At 46.9% G+C, this 23680-nt stretch overlaps 1 protein-coding gene across 7 annotated transcripts in view; it reads left to right on the top strand.

The window, feature by feature from the left end:
• The first annotated feature begins 10558 nt into the window (after positions 1-10558).
• The window catches only part of LOC139764061 (uncharacterized), a 31208-nt gene continuing 18086 nt past the window's right edge, over positions 10559-23680 (top strand). For 6 of the 7 annotated variants that reach the window (XR_011716308.1, XR_011716311.1, XR_011716309.1 and 3 more), the window contains exon 1: positions 10559-10680. The gene's annotated coding sequence lies outside the window, so the exon portion shown is untranslated. Of the gene's footprint in view, positions 10681-11409; positions 11434-23680 lie in introns of those variants that run through there. The other variant, XM_071690517.1, reaches the window with a different exon arrangement.

Genomic DNA, 23680 nt, shown 5'->3' with positions numbered 1-23680 from the left:
TGGTAACTGAGTGGTCCAGCTATAACATGGTGGATATGGCTTTGGTAACTGACTGGTCCTGCCTAACCATGGGGAGTATGGTGTTGGTAACTGAGTGGTCCAGCCCTATTATGTGAGTACGGTGATAGTAACTTAGTGACTCAGACATACATGGTGAGTCTAGTGTTGGTATCTGAGTGGTCCAGCCATACCTTGGTGAATATGGTGTTGGTAACTGATTGGTCCAAGCATACCATTTTGGGTATAGTGTTGGCAATTATGGTGCTGGTAACTGGGTGGTCTAGGCTTACAATGATGAGTATGGTGTTGGCAACTGAATGTGCCAGCCCTACCATGATGAGTAAGGCTGGACCACTCAGTTAATAAAACCATACTTACCATGGTAGGGCTGAACCACTCGGTTGTCAATACTATGCTCACTGATGTAGGTTTGGACCACTCAGTTAACAAAACCATATCTACCATGGTAGGTTTGAACTGCTCACTTGCCAGCACTATAATCACCATGGTATGCCTTGACAAATCAGTTACTAGCACCATACTCACCATACTTTGCCTGTATCACCCAGTTACCAACACCCTACTCCTCATGGTATGTGGACCACTCAGTTACGAACACTATACTCACCTTGGTGGGCCTAGACTACTCAGTTACCAACACTATACTCACCATGGTATAGCTGGAGCACTCAGTTAACAACACCACACTCACCATGGTAGGGCTGGTCCACTCAGTTTCCAACTCTATATCAATCATGGTTGGGCTACACCACTGACTTCCCAACTCTATACTCACCATGGTAGGGCTTCACCACTCAATTGCCGAAACCATTCTCATCGTGGTATACCTGCAACATTCACGTACGAACACCATACGCACCATAGGAAGGCTGAACTACTCAGAGTCCAACACTAAATTCACCATGGTAGGCCTAGACTACTCAGTTACTAACACTGTATTCGCCATGGCAGGGCTGGACCACTCAGTTATCAACCACATACTCAACATGGTAGGGCTGGAACACTGAGTTACCAGCACCATACATACACCATAGTATGGCTGGACCACTCAGTTACCGCACTATTGTAGAGTTGGCGATTCAGTTACCAACACTTTACACACTATGGTAAGGATGAACTACTTATTTACCAACACTGTACTCACCATGGTATACCACGATCACTCATTTACTAACACTCTAATCACCATGGTAAGGTTAGAACATTTAGTTACCAACACCATTATCTCACCATGGTAAGGTTGGTCCATTCAGTTTTCAACACTACACTTCCCGTTATAGGGCTGGACCACTCAGTTAACAACACCATACTTATCATGGCAGGGGTGAACCACTCAGTTACCAACACCATGCTCACCATAGTAGGTATAGACCACTCAGTTACCAACACCATAATCACCATGGTATGCCTGAACTACTCAGTTACCAAAAACAAACTCTCCAAAGTTGGGCTAGACCACTCAGTTACCAACACTCTATTCACCATAGTAGGGCTGGACACCATACTCACCATAGTATAGCTGGACTACATACATAGTCACCAATATCATACTCACCATGGTAGGGGACCACTCAGTTCCTTTCTCCATGCTCACCATAGCAGGGCTTGATAACACAGTTACTAACACCGTAATCACCCTGGTAGGGCTGGAACACTAAGTTACTGACAGGACTGGAACACCAAGTTACTGCTAGGGCTGGAATACTAAGTTACTGACACCATACAGGCTAAAATATGGTTCGACCACTTAGTTACGAACAACATAAGCAGCACTGTAGAGCTTGACATTCAGTCATCAACGCTATACCCACTATGATAAGGGTGAACTATTCATTTACCAACACTGTACTTACGATGGTATGCATGGACCATTCAGTTACCAATACTATACTCATCATCATATGCCTGGGCCAATCAGTTACCAAGTCCATACTCACCATGGTAGGGTTGGACCACTGAGACACCAACGATATATTCCCCATGGTAGGGCTAGCACATTCAGTTACCAACACTATTCTCACAATGATATCCCTGGACCACTCAGTTACCAACACCAAGCTCAAAATGTTATGCCTGTACCACTCAGTTATCAACACCATACTCACCATGGAATGACAGGACCACTCACTTACCAACACCATACTCACCATGGTAAGGCTGAACCAGTCATTTACCATCACTACACGTACCATGGTATGTCTGGACCAATTAGCTACCAACACCATACTCACCAGGGTATGGTTGGACTACTGAGATACCATTACTATACTCACCATGGTAGGGCTGGACCACTCAGTTAACAACATTCTTACCATGGTAGGTCTGAACTACTCAGTTACCAACAATCTACTCAACATGTTAAGGCTGGACCATTCATTTACCAACAGTATACTAACCATGGTAGGTCTGGACCACTCAGTTACCAACACTAAAAGCAGCATTGTATGCCTGAAACACTCAGTTACCAATACTATACTTTCCATGGTAGGACTAAACCACTCAGTTGCAAACACTCTATTCACCATGGCAGGGCGGAACCACTCGGTTAACAACACCATACTCATCGCGAGAGGGCTGGTTCATTCAGTTACCAGCACTAAATTCACCGTGGTCTGGCTACACCACTGCGATCCCACTTCCATACTTACCATGGTAGGGCTGGACCACTCAATTCACAACACTATACTCATCATGGTATACCTGCACCACTGAGTCACGAACACCATAGGCATCATGGTTAGACTGAACTACTCAGTATCCAACACTATACTCACCATGGTATGCCTTAGCCACACAGTTACCATCACCATACTCACCATGGTGGGGCTAGACCACACAATTACGAAAACCATACTCACCATGGTAGAGCTAGACCACTCATTTACTAACACAGCACTCATCATGGTAGGACTGGACTACACACTTATGAACACGATACTCACCATGGTAGAGCTGGACCACTCATTTGCCAACACAATACTTACCTTGGTAGGGCCTAACCACTCAGTTACCAACACTATGTTCACTCTGGCGGGGCTGGAACACTCAGTTGCCATCACTATAAATATCATAGTAGGGCTTGCCTACTCAGTTGCCTGCACCAAACACACCAGGAGGGCTGGACCACTCATATATAAACACAATATCAATCATGGTAGGGCTACACCACTGAAATCACAACTCCATACTCACCATGTTAGAGCTTGACCAATCAGTTTCCAGCACCATAATCACCATGATATGACTGGATCACTCGGTTACCAGTCTTGCTAGTATGCCGGGGTCTAGGCCAGCTGGCTGGTGGCCATTCTTGATGGTAGGTCAATGTCTTGGACAACTGGCTGTTAGCCAGTGCTGATGGTCGGCCAGGATTTGGGCCAGCTGGCTGGTGTTTGTGTTGATGGAAGGCCAGAGTTTTGGCCAGCCAGCTGTTGGCCAACCGGCTGGTGGCCGGTGATGATGGTAGGGTAAGATGTGGGCCAGCCAGCAGGTGACCAGTGATGATGGTAGGCCAGGGTCTGGGCCAGCAGGCTGGTGGCTGGTTATGATGGTAGGCCAGGGTCTGGGCCAGCAGGCTGGTGGCTAGTGTTAATGGTAGGCCAGATCTAGACCAGCCGGCTCGTGGCTAGATATGATGGTAGGTCAGGGTTAATGCCAGCTGCTGGTGGCCAGTGTTGTTGGTTGGCCGGGCTCTGGGCCAGCTGGCTTGGGGCTAGTGTTCATGGCAGGTCAGAGTCTGGGTCAGTTGGCTGGTGACCAGTGTTGATGATAGGCTAGGTTCTCGGCCAGCCGGCTAATGGCTAGTTATGACGGTAGGACCGGGTTTAAGCCATCTGTTTAGTGGCCAGTGTTGTTGTTTGGCCGGTTTTTGGCCCAGCTGGCTGGTGGCTAGCATTGATAGTAGACCAGATCTGGGCCACCCGGATGGTGGCCAGTTTTTTGGTAGGCCCGTGTCTGGGCCAGCCGGTTGGTGGCCCGTGATGATGGTTGGCCACGGTACGCCAGGGTCTTGACCAGCTGGCTGTTGGCCTGTGGTAATAGTATTCCAGGGCCTGGGTGAGCTGGCTAGTGGTCAGTGTTGATGGTAAGCTAGGATTTGGGCCAGCTGGCAGGTGGTTAGTGTTGATAGTAGGACAGGGTTTGGGCCAGCCAGCTGTTGACCAGTGTTGATCTTAGGACAGGGTCTCGGCCAGCCAGCTATAGTGGCCAGTGATGATGGTAAGCCTGGGTGTGGCCAGTGATGATGGGAAGCCTGGGTGTGGCCAGTGATGATGGGAAGCTTGGGTGTGGCCAGTGATGATGGTAAGCCTGGGTGTGGCCAGTGATGATGGTAAGCCTGGGTGTGGCCAGTGATGATGGTAAGCCTGGGTGTGGCCAGTGATGATGGTAAGCCTGGGTGTGGCCAGTGATGATGGTAAGCCTGGGTGTAGCCAGTGATGATGGTAAGCCTGGGTGTGGCCAGTGATGATGGTAAGCCTGGGTGTGGCCAGTGATGATGGTAAGCCTGGGTGTGGCCAGTGATGATGGTAAGCCTGGGTGTGGCCAGTGATGATGGTAAGCCTGGGTGTGGCCAGTGATGATGGTAAGCCTGGGTGTGGCCAGTGATGATGGTAAGCCTGGGTGTGGCCAGTGATGATGGGAAGCCTGGGTGTGGCCAGTGATGATGGTAAGCCTGGGTGTGGCCAGTGATGATGGTAAGCCTGGGTGTGGCCAGTGATGATGGTAAGCCTGGGTGTGGCCAGTGATGATGGTAAGCCTGGGAGTGGCCAGTGATGATGGGAAGCCTGGGTGTGGCCAGTGATGATGGGAAGCCTGGGTGTTGTCAGTGATGATGGGAAGCCTGGGTGTGACCAGTGATGAGGGGAAGCCTGGGTGTGGCCAGTGATGATGGTAAGCCTGGGTGTGGCCAGTGATGATGGTAAGCCTGGGTGTGGCCAGTGATGATGGTAAGCCTGGGTGTGGCCAGTGATGATGGTAAGCCTGGGTGTGGCCAGTGATGATGGGAAGCCTGGGTGTGGCCAGTGATGATGGTAAGCCTGGGTGTGGCCAGTGATGATGGGAAGCCTGGGTGTGGCCAGTGATGATGGGAAGCCTGGGTGTGGCCAGTGATGATGGTAAGCCTGGGTGTGGCCAGTGATGATGGTAAGCCTGGGTGTGGCCAGTGATGATGGTAAGCCTGGGTGTGGCCAGTGATGATGGTAAGCCTGGGTGTGGCCAGTGATGATGGTAAGCCTGGGTGTGGCCAGTGATGATGGTAAGCCTGGGTGTGGCCAGTGATGATGGTAAGCCTGGGTGTGGCCAGTGATATGGTAAGCCTGGGTGTGGCCAGTGATGATGGTAAACCTGAGTGTGGCCAGTGATGATGGTAAGCCTGGGTGTGGCCAGTGATGATGGTAAGCCTGGGTGTGGCCAGTGATGATGGTAAGCCTGGGTGTGGCCAGTGATGATGGTAAGCCTGGGTGTGGCCAGTGATGATGGTAAGCCTGGGTGTGGCCAGTGATGATGGGAAGCCTGGGTGTGGCCAGTGATGATGGGAAGCCTGGGTGTGGCCAGTGATGATGGGAAGCCTGGGTGTGGCCAGTGATGATGGTAAGCCTGGGTGTGGCCAGTGATGATGGTAAGCCTGGGTGTGGCCAGTGATGATGGTAAGCCTGGGTGTGGCCAGTGATGATGGTAAGCCTGGGTGTGGCCAGTGATGATGGTAAGCCTGGGTGTGGCCAGTGATGATGGTAAGCCTGGGTGTGGCCAGTGATGATGGTAAGCCTGGGTGTGGCCAGTGATGATGGTAAGCCTGGGTGTGGCCAGTGATGATGGTAAGCCTGGGTGTGGCCAGTGATGATGGTAAGCCTGGGTGTGGCCAGTGATGATGGTAAGCCTGGGTGTGGCCAGTGATGATGGTAAGCCTGGGTGTGGCCAGTGATGATGGTAAGCCTGGGTGTGGCCAGTGATGATGGTAAGCCTGGGTGTGGCCAGTGATGATGGTAAGCCTGGGTGTGGCCAGTGATGATGGTAAGCCTGGGTGTGGCCAGTGATGATGGTAAGCCTGGGTGTGGCCAGTGATGATGGTAAGCCTGGGTGTGGCCAGTGATGATGGTAAGCCTGGGTGTGGCCAGTGATGATGGTAAGCCTGGGTGTGGCCAGTGATGATGGTAAGCCTGGGTGTGGCCAGTGATGATGGTAAGCCTGGTGTGGCCAGTGATGATGGTAAGCCTGGGTGTGGCCAGTGATGATGGTAAGCCTGGGTGTGGCCAGTGATGATGGTAAGCCTGGGTGTGGCCAGTGATGATGGTAAGCCTGGGTGTGGCCAGTGATGATGGTAAGCCTGGGTGTGGCCAGTGATGATGGTAAGCCTGGGTGTGGCCAGTGATGATGGTAAGCCTGGGTGTGGCCAGTGATGATGGTAAGCCTGGGTGTGGCCAGTGATGATGGTAAGCCTGGGTGTGGCCAGTGATGATGGTAAGCCTGGGTGTGGCCAGTGATGATGGTAAGCCTGGGTGTGGCCAGTGATGATGGTAAGCCTGGGTGTGGCCAGTGATGATGGGAAGCCTGGGTGTGGCCAGTGATGATGGGAAGCCTGGGTGTGGCCAGTGATGATGGTAAGCCTGGGTGTGGCCAGTGATGATGGTAAGCCTGGGTGTGGCCAGTGATGATGGGAAGCCTGGTTGTGGCCAGTGATGATGGTAAGCCTGGGTGTGGCCAGTGATGATGGTAAGCCTGGGTGTGGCCAGTGATGATGGTAAGCCTGGGTGTGGCCAGTGATGATGGTAAGCCTGGGTGTGGACAGTGATGATGGTAAGCCTGGGTGTGGCCAGTGATGATGGGAAGCCTGGGTGTGGCCAGTGATGATGGTAAGCCTGGGTGTGGCCAGTGATGATGGGAAGCCTGGGTGTGGCCAGTGATGATGGTAAGCCTGGGAGTGGCCAGTGATGATGGTAAGCCTGGGTGTGGCCAGTGATGATGGTAAGCCTGGGTGTGGCCAGTGATGATGGTAAGCCTGGGTGTGGCCAGTGATGATAGTAAGCCTGGGTGTGTCCAGTGATGATGGTAAGCCTGGGTGTGGCCAGTGATGATGGTAAGCCTGGGTGTGGCCAGTGATGATGGTAAGCCTGGCTGTGGCCAGTGATGATGGTAAGCCTGGGTGTGGCCAGTGATGATGGGAAGCCTGGGTGTGGCCAGTGATGATGGGAAGCCTGGGTTTGGCCAGTGATGATGGGAAGCCTGGGTGTGGCCAGTGATGATGGTAAGCCTGGGTGTGTCCACTGATGATGGTAAGCCTGGGTGTGGCCAGTGATGATGGTAAGCCTGGATGTGGCCAGTGATGATGGTAAGCCTGGGTGTGGCCAGTGATGATGGTAAGCCTGGGTGTGGCCAGTGATGATGGTAAGCCTGGGTGTGGCCAGTGATGATGGTAAGCCTGGGTGTGGCCAGTGATGATGGTAAGCCTGGGTGTGGCCAGTGATGATGGTAAGCCTGGGTGTGGCCAGTGATGATGGTAAGCCTGGGTGTGGCCAGTGATGATGGTAAGCATGTGTGTGGCCAGTGATGATGGGAAGCCTGGGTGTGGCCAGTGATGATGGTAAGCCTGGGTGTGGACAGTGATGATGGTAAGCCTGGGTGTGGCCAGTGATGATGGGAAGCCTGGGTGTGGCCAGTGATGATGGTAAGCCTGGGTGTGGCCAGTGATGATGGTAAGCCTGGATGTGGCCAGTGATGATGGTAAGCCTGGGTGTGGCCAGTGATGATGGTAAGCCTGGGTGTGGCCAGTTGGCTGGTGACTATTACTGATGGTAGGCCAGGGTCTGCGCCAGCCAGCTGGTGACCATTGATGATGGAAGACTTGGGGTCTTCGCCTGCAGGCTCGTGTACAGTGTTGATATTAGGCCAGGGTGTGGGTCAGCCAGCTGGTTTATTGTGATGATGGTGGGTCAGGGTCTGGGCCAGCAGGCTGGTGGCTAGTTATGGTGGTAGGTCAGGGTCTGGGCCAGCAGGCTGGTGGCTAATGTTGATAGTAGGCCAGTGTCTGCGCCAGCCAGCTGTTTGCTAGTGTTGATAGTAATGTAGTGTCTGGGCCAGCCAGCTGTTTGCTAGTGTTGATAGTAATGTAGTGTCTGGGCCAGCCAGCTGGTTGCTAGTGTTGATAGTAATGTAGTGTCTGGGCCAGCCAGCTGGTTGCTAGTGTTGATAGTAATCTAGTGTCTAGGCCAGCCAGCTGGTTGCTAGTGTTGATAGTAATCTAGTGTTTGGGCCAGCCAGCTGGTTGCTAGTGTTGATAGTAATGTAGTGTCTGGGCCAGCCAGCTGGTTGCTAGTGTTGATAGTAATGTAGTGTCTGGGCCAGCCAGCTGGTGGATAATAGTGATGGTAAGCCTGGTTCTCTGCCTGCAGGATAATCGCTAGTTCTGATGGTAGGCCAAGGTTTGGTTCCGCTAGCTGGTGGCCGGTGTTGATATTAGGCCATGGTCTTGGTCAGCTGGATGATCTATAGTGATGATGGTAGGCCAAGGTCTGGGCCAGCCTGCTGGTGGCCGGTGATGATGGTTTACATGAGTTTATATGAGAAACACACACAACAGGAGGCCTGCTTGGCCCACGACCGGGTTGTTAGAAAAAAAAATCAACTTGACAAGTAAAATTCAATTCCGCTCAGCTCTTTTTTAAGCTATCACGACTCGCCGCTGTTGCACAATAGCTTCCTAGTGTCTCCGTTACCGCTGTCGTATATACATTCATTTCTGCCGTTTTTCTCAAAATATACCTGAATCTATATAATATTTGTGTAAGCGACTTTTAGAGGTATTGATAGATTTAGCATTCACGACATCTGACGGTAACTTATTCCACTGCGCAACACACCTGTAGGAAAAGCTTTTCCCCACGTTCGTACAACATCTTTTAGCTTTGAGTTTTATTCCATTTGTTCTGGTAACCATATTTTCTTGTATTTCGACAAGATGCTCGAGGTTTACTTTATCGATCTTGTTCAGAATTTTGAACACTTGGATTAAGTCGCCGCGAAGTCTACGTTGGTTAAGGGAGAAGAGATCCAATCGTTTTAGCTTCTCTTCGTATGCCAGATTTCTAAGAGATGGGATCAATTTTGTCGCGCGTCTTTGTACTTGTTCTAATTTTTCCTCGTCTCTTTTATAGTTTGGGGACCAAAATTAGACTGCATATTTGATTGCCTTTTTTACTTGCTGCTTGACACTGTTCAGTGTATTTCAAATTGTTGCTAATGACAACTCCAAGGTTATTTTCTTCGTTTACTTTAGTTAGAGAGTTTCTGAATAGTTTGTAGTCGTAACGTATATTCTTGTCTCCCAAGTGCATAACTTTACACTTGTCTACATCAAACTTCATATGCCATCTGTCTGATCAGCCACTCTGCTGGTAAGTTAAGATCTTTGAATCATTTCGCAGTCCCGCCTGTTTCCAGCTCTACCTCCTAGTTTAGTATGGTCAGCAAAGTTGGAGATCTTAGATATGACATTGAGTTGTAGGTCATTAATGTATATTATGGAAAGAATTGGGCCTAGGACCGACCCCTGTGGCACACCACTCGTTACGTCTAGCCAATCTGAGGCTTCGCCGTTTAATACTACACGCTGCTTTCTTCCGGTAAGCCAGTCTCTGATCCATGTACAGAGTTCTTCACCCATTCCGTGTGCTTTGAGTTTATGTAAGAGTCTCTTGTGAGGTACTGTACCGAAAGCCTTTTGGAAATCTGAATATACTGCAGCATCTTCTGTAGCGGAAACTGTGTTGGTTGTCCGATATAATTTTGTGTTCTAGAAACGTATTATTTTTTCCATCATTTTACCTAACACTGACGTAAGGCTAATTGGGCGGTAGTTCAAGACACACTTTTTGTCTCCTTTTTCATATATAGAAGTAACATTTGCTAGTTTACAGTCAGTTGGCACCTGACCATCCGATAGAGATGTGTTGACTATTTTTGTTATGGTATACATCAGCTGTCTCCTGACGTCTTAAAAACCTTCGAGGTAAATATGTGGGCCGCTGGTCATGTTGGTGACCCACTGATTGACTGGGGGGGGGGGGGGGGGAAGGTGGGTGTTGGTGACGTATGTGACCTAATGAATTAAATGAATTACTGGGGGAGGGAGGGAGGGATTAATGACGTGTGTGATGTACTGGGGGAGGAGGAGGAGGGGGGGGAGGAGGGGGGAGGAGGGGGGAGGAGGGGGGGGGAGAGGTGTTAGGGTTGTTGTCATGGTCGTTGCTCATGACGTCACCAGGGACCCGCAGACATCCAGGCTCAAAGCTGTTAAGGTCATGGTCTGTCTCAAACTCATGGAATAAACGCCTTAAACGACGACCGTAGCAGTAGGTGGCGGCACGAGTCTGTCAAAAGGGCGAAGAGCCAGGTATTCTGCACGAGACTTACGCCTCTCTGGATGATACTACGCCACTCGTCTCACAGTAACGTCTCACTAACTAAACCGTCGTCACTAATTGACCCCAGAAACAGCTCGTCCTAAGCAGCGTGAGGCGCCGAGCAGCGGATGGGCGTCCCCCAGCTGGGGTGACTAGTGCTGGCTTCCGCTGAGGCGAGGTATTAAGGCAAGACACAGCCTCCCTCACACTCACTCCTGGCCAAGTGTCGCCTCAGGCAACACACCTCCACCACACTCTCACTACGGTCAGTACTCTCACTCATCACCTCCACCACACTCTCACTACGGTCAGTACTCTCACTCATCACCTCCACCACACTCTCACTACGGTCAGTACTCTCACTCATCACCTCCCCACACTCTCACTACGGTCAGTACTCTCACTCATCACCTGCACCACACTCTCACTACGGTCAGTACTCTCACTCATCACCTCCACCACACTCTCACTACGGTCAGTACTCTCACTCATCACCTCCACCACACTCTCACTACGGTCAGTACTCTCACTCATCACCTCCACCACACTCTCACTACGGTCAGTACTCTCATTCATCACCTCCACCACACTCTCACTACGGTCAGTACTCTCACTCATCACCTCCACCACACTCTCACTACGGTCAGTACTCTCACTCATCACCTCCACCACACTCTCACTACGGTCAGTACTCTCACTCATCGCCTCCCCACACTCTCACTACGGTCAGTACTCTCATTCATCACCTCCACCACACTCTCACTACGGTCAGTACTCTCACTCATCACCTCCACCACACTCTCACTACGGTCAGTACTCTCATTCATCACCTCCACCACACTCTCACTACGGTCAGTACTCTCACTCATCACCTCCACCACACTCTCACTACGGTCAGTACTCTCATTCATCACCTCCCCACACTCTCACTACGGTCAGTACTCTCACTCATCACCTCCACCACACTCTCACTACGGTCAGTACTCTCACTCATCACCTCCACCACACTCTCACTACGGTCAGTACTCTCACTCATCACCCATAATCATTATTTACTATGTATACATCTTGATCATGTGTTGTTGTATGTGTATTTGTGAAGGTTTTACGTGTTGCTGGCCTGACCAGCCCGCCCGCACGCCCGCCCGCCCGCACGCCCGCCCGCACGCCCACCTGCCCGCCCATATATAGTTAAGACGTTTCAAGAGGTCAGCAGTGTCAGCCCTTGTTAAGAAGATTAACTGTTGTGACGGTTTGTGGCGGAGCGTCACACTGTGGGTCTGTGTTACAGGAGCGTCACACTGTGGGTCTGTGTTACAGGAGCGTCACACTGTGGGTCTGTGTTACAGGAGCGTCACACTGTGGGTCTGTGTTACAGGAGCGTCACACTGTGGGTCTGTGTTACAGGAGCGTCACACTGTGGGTCTGTGTTACAGGAGCGTCACACTGTGGGTCTGTGTTACAGGATCGTCACACTGTGGGTCTGTGTTACAGGAGCGTCACACTGTGGGTCTGTGTTACAGGAGCGTCACACTGTGGGTCTGTGTTACAGGAGCGTCACACTGTGGGTCTGTGTTACAGGAGCGTCACACTGTGGGTCTGTGTTACAGGAGCGTCACACTGATGGATCCAGTCGTTTGCTGTCTGGATCACCGACAGTTACGGCCACTCATCAAATGTTGACATTCTTGCTTGACTGACAGTGTTGCTCAGCTGACGCCTTGACTGACAGTGTTGCTCAGCTGACGCCTTGACTGACAGTGTTGCTCAGCTGACGCCTTGACTGATGGTGACCTGCACGACTCAGCTGTTGTGTTGCTGGTGATGTGCACGACTCAGCTGTTGTGTTGCTGATGATGTGAACTACTTACCTGTTGTGTTGCTGGTGATGTGAACTACTTACCTGTTGTGTTGCTGGTGATGTGAACTACTTACCTGTTGTGTTGCTGGTGATGTGAACTACTTACCTGTTGTGTTGCTGGTGATGTGAACTACTTACCTGTTGTGTTGCTGGTGATGTGAACTACTTACCTGTTGTGTTACTGGTGATGTGAACTACTTACCTGTTGTGTTGCTGGTGATGTGAACTACTTATCTGTTGTGTTGCTGGTGATGTGAACTACTTACCTGTTGTGTTGCTGGTGATGTGAACTACTTACTTGTTGTGTTGCTGGTGATGTGAACTACTTACCTGTTGTGTTGCTGGTGATGTGAACTACTTACCTGTTGTGTTGCTGGTGATGTGAACTACTTACCTGTTGTGTTGCTGGTGATGTGAACTACTTACCTGTTGTGTTGCTGGTGATATGAATTACTTACCTGTTGTGTTGCTGGTGATGTGAACTACTTACCTGTTGTGTTGCTGGTGATGTGAACTACTTAACTGTTGTGTTGCTAGTGATGTGAACTACTCATTTGTTGTGTTGTTGGTGATGTGAACTACTAAGTTGTGTTGTTGGTGATGTGAACTACTAAGTTGTTGTGTTGCTGGTGATGTGAACTACTCAGTTGTTGTGTTGCTGGTGATGTGAACTACTAAGTTGTTGTATTGCTGGTGATGTGAACTAGTTGTGTTGTTGGTGATGTGAACTACTAAGTTGTTGTGTTGTTGGTGATGTGAACAACGAAGCTGTTGTGTTGTTGGTGTTGTGATCTACTCAGCTGTTGTGTTGCTGGTGATATGAACTACTAATTTGTGTTGTTGGTGATGTGAACTACTAAGTTGTTGTGTTGTTGGTGATGTGAATCTACTAAGTTGTTGTGCTGTTGGTGATGTGATCTACTCAGCTGTTGTGTTGCTGGTGATATGATCTGCTCAGCTGTTGTGTTGCTGGTGATGTGATCTACTCAGCTGTTGTGTTGCTGGTATTGTGTACGAACGAACTGTAGTGTTTCTGGTGATATGAACTACTTAGCTGTTGTGTTGCTGGTGATATGAACTACTTAATTGTTGTATTGCTGGTGATGTGAACTACTCAGCTGTTGTGTTGCTGGTGATATGAACTACTTAATTGTTGCATTGCTGGTGATGTGAACTACTCAGCTGTTGTGTTGCTGGTGATATGAACTAATCAGTTGTGTTGCTGGTATGTGAACTACTCAGCTGTTGTATTGCTGGTGATATGAACTAATCAGTTGTGTTGCTGGTATGTGAACTACTCAGCTGTTGTGTTGCTGGTGATATGAACTGATCAGCTGTTGTGTTCCTGGTGATGTGAACAACTCTGCTGTTGTGTTGCTGGAGGTAAGGGCAACTCAGAGCCATGATAACATTCATTTGTTTGATATATTTACACTTACGTATGCCTGTGTCAGGAATGGTGGCTTGCTTCATATAAACCAGTGTTGCAGACTGGGGTTGTGTATGGGTAACTGAATGAGTGTCATAAGATACTCTTGTGGCCAGTCACTTATCAAACAGTCAGTTACGTAAATCCATCAGTCTGGATGATTATTTTTTTTTTCAATGGTGGGAGTTCAGATAATTTAATTTAACATGTATTTTGTAACACATGCTGCAATACATGTTTCACGAGGACCATCCACCTCATCAGGAGCAAACAATTCATAACGTATTCAGATCTCAAGACCAACGCACAGACTCCAATCTGTCACCACCATGCCGACGTATACACTGACCTGACCGCTCAAAGGCTGTGGGGTTAAGGTAGTTGGCGCAGGGGAGGTTGGCCAGGGCAACCTCATGTATATTCATATACTTTTCTTACGTCATCGTTTCTTCATAGTTCTTACGTCATCGTTTCTTCATAGTTCTTACGCCATCATCTCTTCATAGTTCTTACGTCATCGTTTCTTCATAGTTCTCACGTCATAATGATTAGGATGATGACGTTACGGGTTGCGTAATCAGATGAGGTGGTATAACATGATTGGGTTGTTAAGGTCAACAAGGTGATCGTTTTCATGACAGTGTTTAGCGATCGCATTACTGTGGTCATCCCTGCGTACTGTATGACGGTGCCAATAACATCTCTCAGTTACTGTTTTATCTGTCTGGTCAGTGTATACACACCCGGTTATCTGATACTTTCACTTACTTTTAACTAAGGTCTTACTGATAGCGTTAGTGTATTGGAAGGCAACATTAAAAGCAGAGTTTTGTACTCCCTGTTTTACATTAGCTAAGTTAGGAAGATAAGACAACGCAAAACATTTACATTTATCATCATTTTTTACATTTTTCCTTAATAGATGCATAAAACATCTTTCTGGCTTTACAGTAAGTCTTGTGCACAAACCAATAAGGATAACATAGCAGCCTCAAGGTACGTCTTATATGACTATATTCATCTACCAAACTTGTAGGATCCCATATCCGTAATGCTCTTAAAAACATAGACATTACAGACATATGTACAGAAGGATCCTGAAGTGAGAAATAATGAATCTAACTCTGGGAGTTGGTCGGCTTCCTGTAGATCATGAAGGACAAGTGATCAGATCCCCTCGTCATCAACACATCAAGAAACGGCATTTACCTTATTCTTCCCATTCAGTCTTGTATGTGATGGTGGGATGGATGTTATGTAATTCATTAAAGAAAACATCATAATCTTGAGATGACAATGATTGAAGTTAGAATCTATCTTAAAGTAATTCATGAATGAGTTACTGAGAATGGGACTAAAAAGATTTCCCGTAGCAAGACCAAATTTCTGTCTATAGAAATGACCTTCATTGTCTTGGAAAACATTATTGGAAACTCAAAGCTTCATTTAGTCAATGGAAATTTTTATGGGCAGGAGATGAGGCAAGACTGAGATCAGGTAATTTCCTCCTTAGGCATGTGATGGTTTCATCAATGTGAATTACAAATTCACATGAAACTGATGAGTTTATGTTCAGGCAAAGTATTAGTCCCAGCCTCGTCTACAAAATCTAAGCTGTTCATAACACGCGATGGAGAGATTTTTCGTTAAACACAGCTAAGGCGTTTAGCTCACCATCTGGATGATTCATAACCAGAAGAATTAACGAAGTAGATATATATATATGATCCATATATATAAGAAAGAGGGATTACCATCCTTACTGACTTCAGAAGATCCTGCTGCTTATTGAACACTTGGTTGAGTCTAGGACTGAAGGTCTTATTTCATTGTTAAGGGAATTGAAAGTTAATCTTTCCAATATTTCTCTGTAATTTGAAAGATCCTGAAGCTTACATCTGTAGTCCTTTGTATCTAAAATCACAAACTGACTAGTTCTATCTGATTTTGTAATATGAATATCTGTATTTTCTTTGAAATATTCAATGGTTTTCTGGAATGTATGTGGCATGTCACTACACTTGGAAGTGTTATCACTTGGAAGTGTTATCACTTGGAAGTGTTATCACTTGGAAGTGTTATCACTTGGAAGTGTTATCACTTCATTTAGAAATGAACCAGATAAGAAATCAAAATCATCGTAGCCGTTATTAGTGGATCTTCTGATGGATTCTTGATGTTTCACCTTGAAAGCATCTGTGGATTTAAAAGAAAAAGAGTCCAAATCCCAGAGCAAAATTTTCATCCTAGGATAAGGAACAGGAGGAAAGATGAATAATGATCTTATCAGGGTTCCATGCTTATCAGGGTTCCATGCTTATCAGGGTTCCATGCTTATCAGGGTTCCATGCTTATCAGGGTTCCATGCTTATCAGGGTTCCAGCTTTTCAGGGTTCCATGCTTATCAGGGTTCCATGCTTATCTGGGTTCCATGCTTATCAGGGTTCCATGCTTATCAGGGTTCCATGCTTATCAGGGTTCCATGCTTATCAGGGTTCCATGCTTATCAGGGTTCCATGCTTATCAGGGTTCCATGCTTATCAGGGTTCCATGCTTATCAGGGTTCCAGCTTTTCAGGGTTCCATGCTTATCAGGGTTCCATGCTTATCAGGGTTCCATGCTTATCAGGGTTCCATGCTTATCAGGGTTCCATGCTTATCAGGGTTCCATGCTTATCAGGGTTCCATGCTTATCAGGGTTCCATGCTTATCAGGGTTCCATGCTTATCAGGGTTCCATGCTTATCAGGGTTCCATGCTTATCAGGGTTCCATGCTTATCAGGGTTCCATGCTTATCAGGGTTCCATGCTTATCAGGGTTCCATGCTTATCAGGGTTCCATGCTTATCAGGGTTCCATGCTTATCAGGGTTCCATGCTTATCAGGGTTCCATGCTTATCTGGGTTCCATGCTTATCAGGGTTCCATGCTTATCAGGGTTCCATGCTTATCAGGGTTCCATGCTTATCAGGGTTCCATGCTTATCAGGGTTCCATGCTTATCAGGGTTCCATGCTTATCAGGGTTCCATGCTTATCAGGGTTCCATGCTTATCAGGGTTCCATGCTTATCAGGGTTCCATGCTTATCAGGGTTCCATGCTTATCAGGGTTCCATGCTTATCAGGGTTCCATGCTTATCAGGGTTCCATGCTTATCAGGGTTCCATGCTTATCAGGGTTCCATGCTTATCAGGGTTCCATGCTTATCAGGGTTCCATGCTTATCAGGGTTCCATGCTTATCAGGGTTCCATGCTTATCAGGGTTCCATGCTTATCAGGGTTCCATGCTTATCAGGGTTCCATGCTTATCAGGGTTCCATGCTTATCAGGGTTCCATGCTTATCAGGGTTCCATGCTTATCAGGGTTCCATGCTTATCAGGGTTCCATGCTTATCAGGGTTCCATGCTTATCAGGGTTCCATGCTTATCAGGGTTCCATGCTTATCAGGGTTCCATGCTTATCAGGGTTCCATGCTTATCAGGGTTCGATGCTTATCAGGGTTCCATGCTTATCAGGGTTCCATGCTTATCAGGGTTCCATGCTTATCAGGGTTCGATGCTTATCAGGGTTCCATGCTTATCAGGGTTCGATGCTTATCAGGGTTCCATGCTTATCAGGGTTCCATGCTTATCAGGGTTCCATGCTTATCAGGGTTCGATGCTTATCAGGGTTCCATGCTTATCAGGGCTCCATGCTTATCAGGGTTCCATGCTTATCAGGGTTCCATGCTTATCAGGGTTCGATGCTTTCGCCCATAAACTGTTGGAAAAGATCTTGTCGATTTTCCATTTCAGACGGTTCTTCTTTCTGATTATTTTTTTCTCGTCTTATTGCTTCACTCATACTTGTAAGGTTGCTTTCCAGTACAATAGCACCAATAGTAAGATCTTAATGAATAGTAGGCCACATCATGCAATAACTGAGAATGTTTGCGCCGTCAAATGCAAGGCATGTAAATACATTTACGTCGGCCGGACTGGTAAAACTGTAACGGAGAGATGTTACTGACGCTGTCATTCAGTAAGCAGGGATGACCACAAAGATGCCATTGCTAAACTTTGTCATGAAAATGATGACCCCATAGATCTTGAACATCCGGTTATTTTATATACCTTTACTAATTACGCTACATGCAACGTCACTGATTAGATTTGTCCCCAGGCAACTTTAATTCACAAAACACGAAAACATGAAAAAGTTGTTCAAGACACACCCAACTACCCAGGTCAACTCCTGCAGCCTGACCCTCATGAATCACACTCTCCCTTACAAGGGTTACGACCAGACAAAGCAGACAGTGGTTAGGCTATAAAGATTGGTGTTGGACCACGGAAATCAAGTGTGATGTTGGGATTTAGATAACTTTCATAGGTACTGGTACTTGATGAGATGGGTCGTCTCCACGAAATATATCGTGCCACATATATAGAAAAATTATATGCTAGACAAAATTGTATGAACTACTGAAGTGCGATCTAAGGCATGTGTACGAGTACGAAGAAAGGAAAGTGATTGGTTCCCAGCGAATGTCGGTTTGCGGCAGGGGTGTGTGATGTCTCCATGGTTGTTTAATTTGTGTATAGATGGGATTGTTAGGGAGGTGAATGCAAGAGTTTTGGAGAGAGGGGCAAGTATGCAGTCTGTTGTGGATGAGAGAGCTTGGGAAGTGAGTCAGTTGTTGTTCGCTGATGATACAGCGTTGGTGGCTGATTCGGGTGAGAAACTGCAGAAGCTGGTGACTGAGTTTGGTAAAGTGTGTGAAAGAAGAAAGCTAGAGTAAATGTGAATAAGAGCAAGGTTATTAGGTTCAGTAGGGTTGAGGGACAAGTTAATCTTTCCAGCTCTGACACACATATCCTCTTTGTCAATCTTTCCTCACTCATTCTCTTCATATGTCCGAGCCATTTCAACACACCGTCTTCCGCTCTCTCAACAACACTCTTTTCATTTCCACATATCTCTCTTACCCTTTCATTACCTACTCGATTAACCCACCTCACGCCACATATTGTCCTCAAACATTTCATTTCCAAAACATCCACCCTCCTCCGCACAACTCTATCTATAGCCCACGCCTCGCAACCATATAACATTGTTGGAATCACTATTCCTTCAAACATGCCCAATTTTGCTCTCCAAGATAACGTGTTCTTCTTCCACACATTCTTCATCGCTCCCAGAACCTTCGCCCCCTCCCCCACATAATACAAGACCATCTTTGCTCTATCGGTCCAACATAACACAAGACCAGCCTTTATCCAACCGTCCATCATAAAAGAAGACCAACACAATGAAAGACCGGCCTTGTTTCACCCGTCTAACATAACATAGACCAACCTTGCTCCACCCATCCAACATAACATAAGACCAGCTTTACTTCATCAATACGACATAACTCAAGACCAGCTTTCCTGTACCCGTCCAACATAGCACAAGACCAACCTTGCTGTACAGGTCCAACCAAACACACGACTAGCCTTGCTGTACCCGTCCAATATAACACAGGACTAGCTTTAAGGCTGTACTCATCCAACATAAGACCCACCTTGTTGTCCCGCCCAACATAACACAAGATCAACTTGCTCTACCGGTCCAACATGATACAAGGCCAACCTTGCTCTATCTGTTGTTATGTATTTCCTTTTCATCATAACTCTCAAAAGAAATGTTTTTGTTATAAATTCGAATAATGTAATTAATCTTCTATTCTTTTATTATGTGATTAACTTATCATGTTCTATAAAGTATCATGAAGGTATTGTGAAAACATAGTTATTACTTTTTTGTGGAGATAAGCCCTTGTTATGTTAAAACAATAAGAGCTGGAGTTGGAACACACAAGTTGCACATTTGTCCTCTCTGCTGGTGGCTGATGAGTTGACTGAAGGTGAGCGTTGGTTGCTCTATATAATCAAGCTGTATTTGCCCTTATTGTTGTCATCTGTCCTTGATTAATTGTCATATGGAAGTACAAGATTTAGGCATTATTTACAGAAGTAAAGAGAGCAGTATTTATGAGGAAATGTAAATTTCAGATTTACTCAAATGTTTTCGTTGACTAGTGCGCCACAGAGCCCATCATGTGTTCAGATCATAACTTGTATTTTGTTCATAATTGTAATATATTGTTTTGTTGATTGTTTTAAGTGTATGAGTGATCCTGATCTGTTTACTTAATGAAATGTGATAAGTATAAAGTTGGGTTTGGTGTCCAGATGGCATTCTTGACTGTCATGTACAGGTAGTGGCGTCTACATAGCCTAGTGTATCATGTACAGGTAGTGGCGTCTACATAGCCTAGTGTATCGTGTACTGGTAGCGGCGTCTACATAGCCTAGTGTATCATGTAGAGGTAGTGGCGTGTACATAGCCTAGTGTATCATGTAGAGGTAGTGGCGTGTACATAGCCTAGTGTATCATGTAGAGGTAGTGGCGTCTACATAGCCTAGTGTATCATGTACAGGTAGTGGCGTCTACATAGCCTAGTGTATCATGTACAGGTAGTGGCGTCTACATAGCCTAGTGTATCATGTAGAGGTAGTGGCGTCTACATAGCCTAGTGTATCATGTAGAGGTAGTGGCGTCTACATAGCCTAGTGTATCATGTACAGGTAGTGGCGTCTACATAGCCTAGTGTATCATGTAGAGGTAGCGGCGTCTACATAGCCTAGTGTATCATGTAGAGGTAGTGGCGTGTACATAGCCTAGTGTATCATGTAGAGGTAGTGGCGTCTACATAGCCTAGTGTATCATGTAGAGGTAGCGGCGTCTACATAGCCTAGTGTATCATGTAGAGGTAGTGGCGTCTACATAGCCTAGTGTATCATGTAGAGGTAGTGGCGTCTACATAGCCTAGTGTATCATGTAGAGGTAGTGGCGTCTACATAGCCTAGTGTATCATGTAGAGGCAGTAGCGTCTACATAACCTAGTGTATCATGTAGAGGTAGTGGCGTCTACATAACCTAGTGTATCAAGCGACACAGTTATCTCATGATATAACCGTAGATGAGGCCGGTTGAGGTCGTGACACATTATCACAGCACTAAGGTCAGTCTTGCTATACCCGTCCAACGTAACATAAAACTATCCTTAATGTACCCGTCAAACATAGCAAGATCAGGCTTGCTTTACCCGTCCAACATCACATAAGACCAACCTTACCTTAACCATCCAAGATAACAACACAAGACCAACCGTGCTGTGCCTGTCCAACATAACGCCATACCAGCCTTGCTTCTACCGTCCAACATATCACCAGACAAACCTTGCTGTACTCTTACAACATAACGAAAGACCAGCCTTGTTCCAACCGTCCAACATCACGCAAGACCAGCCATGTTGTACTCGTTCAACTTAACCAAGGACCAACCATGCTCCAACCGTCCATCATAACACAGGACCACCCTAAGCCAACCGTTTGGCATAAGACAAGACCAGCTCTGCTGTAGCCGTCCAACATAACCCAAGACCAAACCTTGTTCCAACCATCCAGCATAACACGAAACTAGCCTTACGTTACTCTTCCAGCTTAACAAAAGACTAAACCTTGTTCCAGGCATGCTATACCTGTCCAACATAGCACCAGACCAACCTTGCTGTACCTGTCCAACATAACACCAGACCTACTTTGCTGTGCCTGTCCAACATAACACCTGACCAGCCTTGCTGTACTCGTCTAACATAAGACATAAGGCGACATAAGATGTTGCTGTATTACCAGTGCAACATACCTAATACCAGCACGACAACAGGAACATTTCCTGTACCATGTTGGTTCACTGTACACTGAGAACTTTGTACAGTTGGCTAGGGTAGTGGCCAGGTCTGTGCCGTCATCTAGGTCAGGTGCCACAGGCAGACCCTGTGAGAGGGTCATGGGGGTAAGGAACGAGGGTAAACATCATAGAGAGAGCAGTGTTCCCAAATGTAGCGCAACCTTGGCTGCTCTCCTGGTGGCAGCTGGAGACGGAGATCGCCACCTACACAGTCCAGGGGAGAGATACTGCACGTCTGCTACACCTGCAGGTGCAGACTACTCCTCCGTGTACACATGGGAGGACTTTTAAGAATATATCAGACAACACCAAGACCTGCCTTATCAAAATGCATTTCAACTGAGAGGTTCAGTTCTCCTTGGGAGACGGTATGTCCCATCCCAGTGTCCTCGCTACCCGTCGTGGTATCCCTGATCAGTCCCATCCCACTGTCCCCGCTACCCACCATGGTATCCCTGACCTATACTAGTTCATGGTTTATAACCTGTAATGTAGCAGGACTGAGTGGGAGGCTGGTGACTCCTACAGGCGGAAGTAAATCCATGACGACCACAACAGGAAATGTTGTAGGACAACAACCTTCCAATGACTTGTATGGCAATAACAACAGCTGGTGGTGGGTGTTGGCTAATGGTTATGACAATAATACCAGCTGGTGGTGGGTGTTGGCTAATGGTTATGACAATAATACCAGTTGGTGGTGGGTGTTGGCTGCTGGTAATGTCAATAATACCAGCTGGTGGCGCATATGTGTTGGTCGGGATGGTATGCGAAGAGAGTCATGGAGAGTGGTTTGGTGAAGAAAGAAGAGCTGGTAAAAGCCTTTCGAAGGATGAAATGTGGTAAGGCGGATGGAGTGAATGGTAATACCGTTGAATTTTTGAAGAAAGGGTGTGACTGTATTGTTGATTGGCCAGTTACGATATTCAATGTATATATGAACCATGGTGAGGTACCTGAAGATTGGCAGAATGTTTATATAGTGCCGCAGTATAAAGGCAAGAAGGATAAAGGTGAGTGTTCAAATTACAGAGGTATATATTACTTTGTTGAGTATACCTGGTAAGTTGTATGGGAGGGTATTGACTGAGAGGGCTAAGGCATGTACAGAGCACAGACTGGGGAGAAGCAGTGTGATTTCAAAGGTGATAGAGGATCAGGTGTTTGCATTTTCGATCATTTGTCTGAGAAAGAAAAACAGATGTATTTGTATGTGGCATTTATAGATCTGGAGAAAGCATGTGACTGGGTTGATAGAGATGCCTTGTAGAAGGTCATAAGAATATACTGTGTTGGAAGAAAGCTGTTAGAAGCAGTGAAAAGTTTTTATCAAGGTTATATGTCGTATGCACGAGTAAGAAGGGAGGAGAGTGAGTAGTTCCAAAGTGAAGGTCGGTCTGCGGTAGGGGTGTATGAATGGGATGGTGAAGGAGGTAAATGCGTGAATCTTGGAGAGAGGGACGAGTATGCGGTGTGTTGGAGAGAAGAGAGCCTAGGAAGTGAGTCAGATGTTGTTTGCTGATGATGCAGCACTTGTGGCGGATTCGAGTAAGGAACTGTAAAAGTTAGTAATTGAGATTAGATGAATGCATGAAAGGAGAAAATTGAGAGTAAATGTGATGTAAGCAAGGGTATTAGGTTTAGAAGAATTGATGAACAGGTTAGCTGGGACGTAAGACTGAATGAAGGAAAACTGGAGGAAATGAGGTGTTTTAGGGACGCGGGAGTAGACATGGCAGCTAATAGGACCATAGAAGCGGAACTGTTATAGGGTAGGTGAGGGGGCGAAGGTTCTGGAAGCAGTGAAGAATGTGTGAAAAGAGAGAACGTTATCTTGGAGGGCAAGAATGTGTGTTTGAAAGTATATTAGTCCCAACAATAATATATGGATGCGAGTCTTGGGCTATAGATAAGACTCTGAGAAGGAAGGTGCATTTGTTGAAAATGATATGTCTGAGGACATTATTCGGTGTGAGGTGGTTTGATCGAGGAAGTAATGAAAGGATAAGGGTGAGGTGTGGTACAGAAAATGAGAGAATGTGGTTGAGAACGCTGAAGAGGGTGTGCTGAAATGGCTGACAAAGAAGATATATGTGTTAGAGGTGTAGGGAACAAGGAAGACGGGGAGACAAAATTGGAGGTAGAAGGGTGGAAGGAAACAGATTTTGAACAATATGGTATATTTGGGTCGACGTGCTGTTA

This window comes from Panulirus ornatus, chromosome 48, assembly GCF_036320965.1.
Source record: "Panulirus ornatus isolate Po-2019 chromosome 48, ASM3632096v1, whole genome shotgun sequence".
Classification (NCBI taxonomy): Eukaryota; Metazoa; Arthropoda; class Malacostraca; order Decapoda; family Palinuridae; genus Panulirus; species Panulirus ornatus.
Note: the sequence above shows the minus strand (reverse complement) of the source record. Positions and strands in the feature narration are given on the sequence as shown.